This window comes from Dryobates pubescens, chromosome 15 (genome assembly GCF_014839835.1).
Source record: "Dryobates pubescens isolate bDryPub1 chromosome 15, bDryPub1.pri, whole genome shotgun sequence".
NCBI classification, from domain to species: domain Eukaryota; kingdom Metazoa; phylum Chordata; class Aves; order Piciformes; family Picidae; genus Dryobates; species Dryobates pubescens.
In genome coordinates, this window is record NC_071626.1 from 13,083,161 (window position 1) to 13,089,271 (window position 6,111).

The following is a 6,111-nucleotide window of genomic DNA, read 5'->3' on the forward strand; positions in this document are numbered from 1 at the left end:
AGCTAAAAAACCAAGCATCACAGAAGTGGTACTAAAGAATGCTTTGCACTGACACAGTGAGGAATCTCAGAGCTGTTTAGAAACAATGGCATGATCTGCAACCGGAGCCAGGAAATTCACAGTATGCAAAACTTACAGATGTGCTTCTCATTGACACCACCCCCTGCTGTCATACACTGAAGTTGTTCTCATGCCTCACGCTCCTATGCACAGTGCTTAACCTACCCACTTAAATCTCGCTGAAGTTACTGCTAGTTACAGGCCAAAGGTTGTAAATGCCCAGCTGGAAAGTCACCTGTTTATTTCTCACACATTACTCAACTGCAGCTAATATATTTCTAATTTTTGTATTTAAAACATAATTTAATTGAACATTAATATGTTGACATCACTGTTTTGTCTCACTTCAATGAATACTTAAACTTTGCCTAATATTTATTATGCTGACAGATTTCCCACTCCGTTGGTCCATAACACGTAACACCAAAGGAAGTATGACAATACTACTATACACCCTTAGATGTTAGATTTAGTTTAAAACAAAAGTACTTATAAAGCTTTTAGAAACAGTTTTTCCAAAATTTTGTCTTTTCTCTAAAAAATATTTTCTACTTGTTTAAATCTCTTTGTCTTTTGCACATAGCAGTGCAACAGCATGCTTGATTGCCTTATATGGTTTTGCTTGTTTTTTCCATCTCATGGAATGTGGGGAGAAGTTACTGATTTCATTTTCCTAGGTGTATCTGCTTTGCATTTTCTTAAATAGGCCTGTACAAACACTAAATTCAGGTAAATATGCTGATCTCTAATATGAACAGCATAAACTCCCACTGTTACCTCACCTGTAGTAATGGGTGATGATTCTTTGGGAATTAATTTAATGGCAACTCTTACTTTAGAGTATTTGACTAAATTTCTATGCTTTTAAAATAGCAAAGCATGAAATTTACATCATCAGTTGAGTTGCATTATTTTGATACCCACATGAGTCATGAGCAGGGCTGATACATCAAGCTACATAGCACAGAACACTATAATTTAGAAGAGGAAAGAAGCTGGTAGTTGATTGTTCTTATTGTTTAATCTTGCCTTTAGACTCATCTATTCCCAGCTGTATCATGAATTTGCCAACCAATTCCAGTTTCTGTCTAACCAAATCTCCTTACCTAACCAATCCTTGAGTTGGGTTAGATAGTTAGGCTTTTTGATTGGCTTAATTTCATGTAACAGTGTCTATGCTGTCATTTGACTACTCATCTGCAGAGGATTTATTTAATCAATCCATTAATTAAATTACTTTCTTTACTCAATAAAGCAAGGTAAGCATTTCTAAGGCATGATTAATTCTTCTCAAGAGAATTTATCGAAACAGGTCCTAATCTTGAAGTCCCAATGACATTTAATTGATGGTTAAAGGGAGCCTAAGTAGTCAGCTCAGCATTCAATGTTTACATTACAGACATCTAGAATTCAGTAAAATGAATCTCATGGCCAAATTATGTGCAAATCAGGCAGACTGTAATTCAGTAAAGGAAGAACAGGCATACAAGAAAATTTCTGTGACTATCCTTAATAAATTTCCAGTAACAGATAAGGTTTGGTACTAGCGTATTCAGAAGTTGTTGATGTTTTCAAGCCATGTCTTATTAACCAATCTCTAATTGGACTGTTAGCTGAATCATAAGATTGTAGTCAATGGAAAAGTGAGGAGGATGTGACTACTGATTAGTTTAAGATCATTTCAGCTGCTGACTAGATGACCTAGCACCTCATAGGCAAACTGTGTTACTGCCACTGCACATGCATGGCTACAGTATTAGCAAACTCACTCAGCCAAAAAGTTACTGGACTTTATCTGGATTAGTTCTCTAATAGTCAAGAATCAGGACTATGCCACCACTGTCTGGGGATAGGTGAGGTCACCACTTTAGCAGAAGCATCTACTTAGATCATCTTCAAGTGATTGTGAAAACACCATCTTAGTTACATGCAGAGAGCTATTCTCATTATCTTCTGCATTGACACAGCGTGTAACCACTCATTTTCAGATTCTTTCTAACATGCAGTGTCAAACTCAACACTAAGTGTCATTTTTTTAGTATCTAAGAAGTCATCTGACAAATGTGGAAGGACCAAAAGAGTACTGAAGAGGTAAAAGTCTTGGTGTTCAAGAGTAAACAGAATCAGATCTGTTGAAAGTTTCATTTTTAAGTGAGAAGAAGCTGGGTGAAGAAAAGCTGCTGCCAGAAAAAGTCATTACATCCTGAATTTTTGTTCAAGACAGCAAGAAAACAGAGAGCACGTAATGATCACATTTTGACAGATTTTATATACCCCTGCTCAAAAACGCAAGGGTTCAGATCTTCTCACTGAAAAAGTTGCCTTTTAACTTTTTTTTCATAGTTTCTTAGGAAAACAAAATGGGCTATTAAGAATAAAAGTTTCTTTTAAAAAACCCTGTCTGAGGTGTCTTAAATGGTTAAAATTTAGCTACTGAAAACAAGATTTTATAACAAGACACATCTGAAAACTTTAATAGTAGGCAGTGTTTCCAGTCCCAATAATAATACTTTTATTGTTGAAAGCTGTGTATGAAAATTCTGGTGTTGAAGTGAAAATTGAGCTGTGCAGTAAATATTGACTTTTTAAAGTGTTCTTTCTGTAGATGCTACGTGAGCATGTATAGAAGTATATATACTGAGTGCTCTGCAGTAATAGTAACAATAATGAGCACATTCCATATCATACTCTGTTCACAAATATATGTAGGATACAGAAGAACTGATACACGTAGACCTGTGGACTAAGCATGTAGAACTATCATGGTGCAATTGCTTATGAAAACCTGAAGCTACATCTCAGAAATAACTTCTAACTTTAGCTCTTGTGTCTAATAAATAGTATTAATTATTATTAATATACATCATGGTACTGTTTAGAGTGTCCAGTAAGGCACTGTATGGACATATTGAATACAGAGCCCATGCCTTCAAGAGCTTACAGGATTAAATCTGACCTATTTGTCATAAAGATGCTGATCCAGATATTCACAGGGATTTGCTTGAAGTAGTGTTTTAATTGTACATTTCTCAAGAACACACATCACTTCAAGATCTTCTAGGTAGTATAGTGGTAAAAGGAAATTTTCCACACACACCCCTCTAAGCCTGATGAGGGCCCAAGGGCTAATCAAAACCACTACAGGCCTTTTAGCAACAAAACTGAATTAATTAAATCATCCCTGCTGTTTTTGTTTAATGTTTGGACAATCTAGCTTTGCTGCAGTATGCTCTTGCTGTCTGAGTAGAGGGACAGGGAGCCAGGAACTCCTTGAGTTTTAATCCTGGCTCTGACATATTCTCTCTGCGGCTTTGGGCAAAGAATCATTGTTCTATAGTAAAATGCTTGTATTGGCAGGATGATGAACTACTGTAGATGATCTAACAAAATTTTTCCATCTTTAATTTCTATGATTCTTTAATGCTAAAAACCTAAATTTCAGCCTTTTGTCTAAAGAGGGAAGATAAGTACTCACCCAGTTTGCCTGTATGCAAAGAAGGATTAAAGTTATAGAATACAGGACTTCACAGGACTGAAACCACATAATTTGTATCTTGTCAACCAAACACACCTATAGGGACTGCATAACACAAGGCCAGATTAAAGTCTTCTTTACTCTCTACTAGTCCTTGGCCTATCTGGAGTTTGTTGGAAAAATTTGCCTATAACAACTTGGGAACCCTTCTGTTGTGTTTAGGCTTTGCTTTGGTAGAATGTTTCAGAAGTAGCAAGCAACAAACTAGCCAGAGGTGGACTTTTAGTTCTTCTGGGAAAGGTAAGGGAGAAGGGTAAGCACAATACAGTAAAGTTCCTAGAGTGATGCTTATGCCAATGCATACAATGACACAGTCATTGAACCAATGCCTGCATTCCACAGCTGTTATAACCAACTCAGTTACACCCCCTGGTTGCTGACTGAAGATGGAAATTCTTATGGATGACTCTAACCTGATCTAGAAAATGGACTGAAGAATAATATCCTCAAGTTTAATATAATCCCCAAACAGTCCAATATGAGCAATATGCATTTGAAAAATGTTATGAAAATTTCAAGATCTAGAAATGCAGAAAACCTGCAGTAACATTAGTGTTTCTGCACATATAATTAGCTTCACATCAACTTCATTCACTTTCCAAAGGACACCAGCCACAGTAAACATTATAGTCTTACTACCGTGGACCCCATTCTGCCCTTTCAATGTATGGGCAAAAGGGTCAAAGGTGGGAGAGCTGTTGATAATATATAATAAATTGGCTACACAACACTGGATGTATCACATGGAAGGACATAGTAGGGAAGAACAACCAGAATGTGTCCAGAGAAGGACAGTTACAAACAGATTTACCTGAGCACATTCTCATTTTCCTGCCACAGTGAAAACTGTGTTTCTCACACCAGACAGCACACAGAGGCAACTATTTATGGAACTGGTTGCTGAAGAATTATGTCAATGTTTGGCAGAGATTTCCCCATCATTATTTCAGCAGGTTATACTGTTGTTTCCACAGCTATTTTTTTTTCCTTAAATTATTTTCTTTGATAAAGGGTGTCACCTTGGTCCCTGGCTGCAATGCTACATACATATCATACCAAGGCAGATAAAGCGGACAGAAGAGTGATCCTTGCTTGAACAGCGAAAATCTCTTCACAAGGCATACAAGTATCTGGGCTTAATTCACTGTATGGAAAACAAGAGTTAAAACCTTGTCACTGTTGCAGGAGGATAAAGTGATCTGCAAGATGAATTCTGCAAGACAGTGATCCATCAAACTGGCAGGGGTAAATAGGGAGACAAAGATTATTAAGGTCTCTGTCAAAGTTAGAGCGCATTTTGGGGTTCTCAATAGTACACCAACAGCCCTTTGCAAGTATGTGACCATCCTGACATAAAATACTGATGATGATGATGATGATACCTTTAAGGTGGAAGTGAACAGGCTGCCCAGAGAGCTTGTGGAGTCTTTCAAAACCCACCCAGATTCACTCCTGTGCAGCCTGCCTTAGGTGATCCTGCTTTGGCAGCGGGGGACGGACTCAACGCTCTCTGGAGGTCTCTTCCAAGCCCTAACATTCTGTGATTGCTCTTATAAACTGAAGTTCTGCCTAACTAGTTTTCAGTTCCAGGAGAGATCTCTTTGCCATGCTGTTCTAATAGATTTATATGGCTTTCAATAAACTCTTTCAACAGAGTTATGTGCTTTATTTCAATAGACACTTGCTGCCTTAAATTAGTATCTAACAATGTGACATTCTCACAAAAAATACATATAATTAGTGATATTTACATCAAATACTGGTGGAGTTGTTCGGTTAAGCAATCAGGCCAACCAGACAGAGGAATGGTTGGTTGACCAATTACCACATTTTCTTAGAAATGAATAAACCTCAAAGACATACCACAGTTAAAAGCTATTTCAGTCACTGGAAAACGACTGAAAGGCATCTAGAAATGTCTGGAAAAAGAATACCCCTCCCCCAGAAAAATGAAAAAAATTACTTCATGCAAGTCACAAGAAAGTTATTACCCAAGCTAGGTCACTGACAAGAGATGTTATTAATGATCCCATTGAAATTATTAATGCATTTAACAATCACTTTGCAAACTATAATATTATATCCTGGGAGAATACTGAATCATGCTGGTTACTTGGATGAAGATCAAATAAGCTTAGGATGAAAAGATCAGACTCTGAGAAAGTTTAGAGCACTTTGTGATTAATAAAAATTAAATGCCAGAAGTACTCGATTTGCACGCAAATTCACGAAAGAGCGGATTTAGCACATGATTTGAAGTGATACCGCATGATTTGAAGTGAGACAATGCTAAGCACACCTCCACACACACAAAATATTAACATCAATACCGTATAAGGACGAATCTACTGCTATACTTATAAGCAAATTTGATGCAGGGATATTGTCCACAGGTGATTTATAACTGAAATCACTCTTCGGTTCGCAAAATGGACTTTAACATTTCGTTTATAGGTAACTGTTACGGTACTTTGCAGATAAGAATTCCTTGATATCTCTGTTTACTTCTCAAGTAG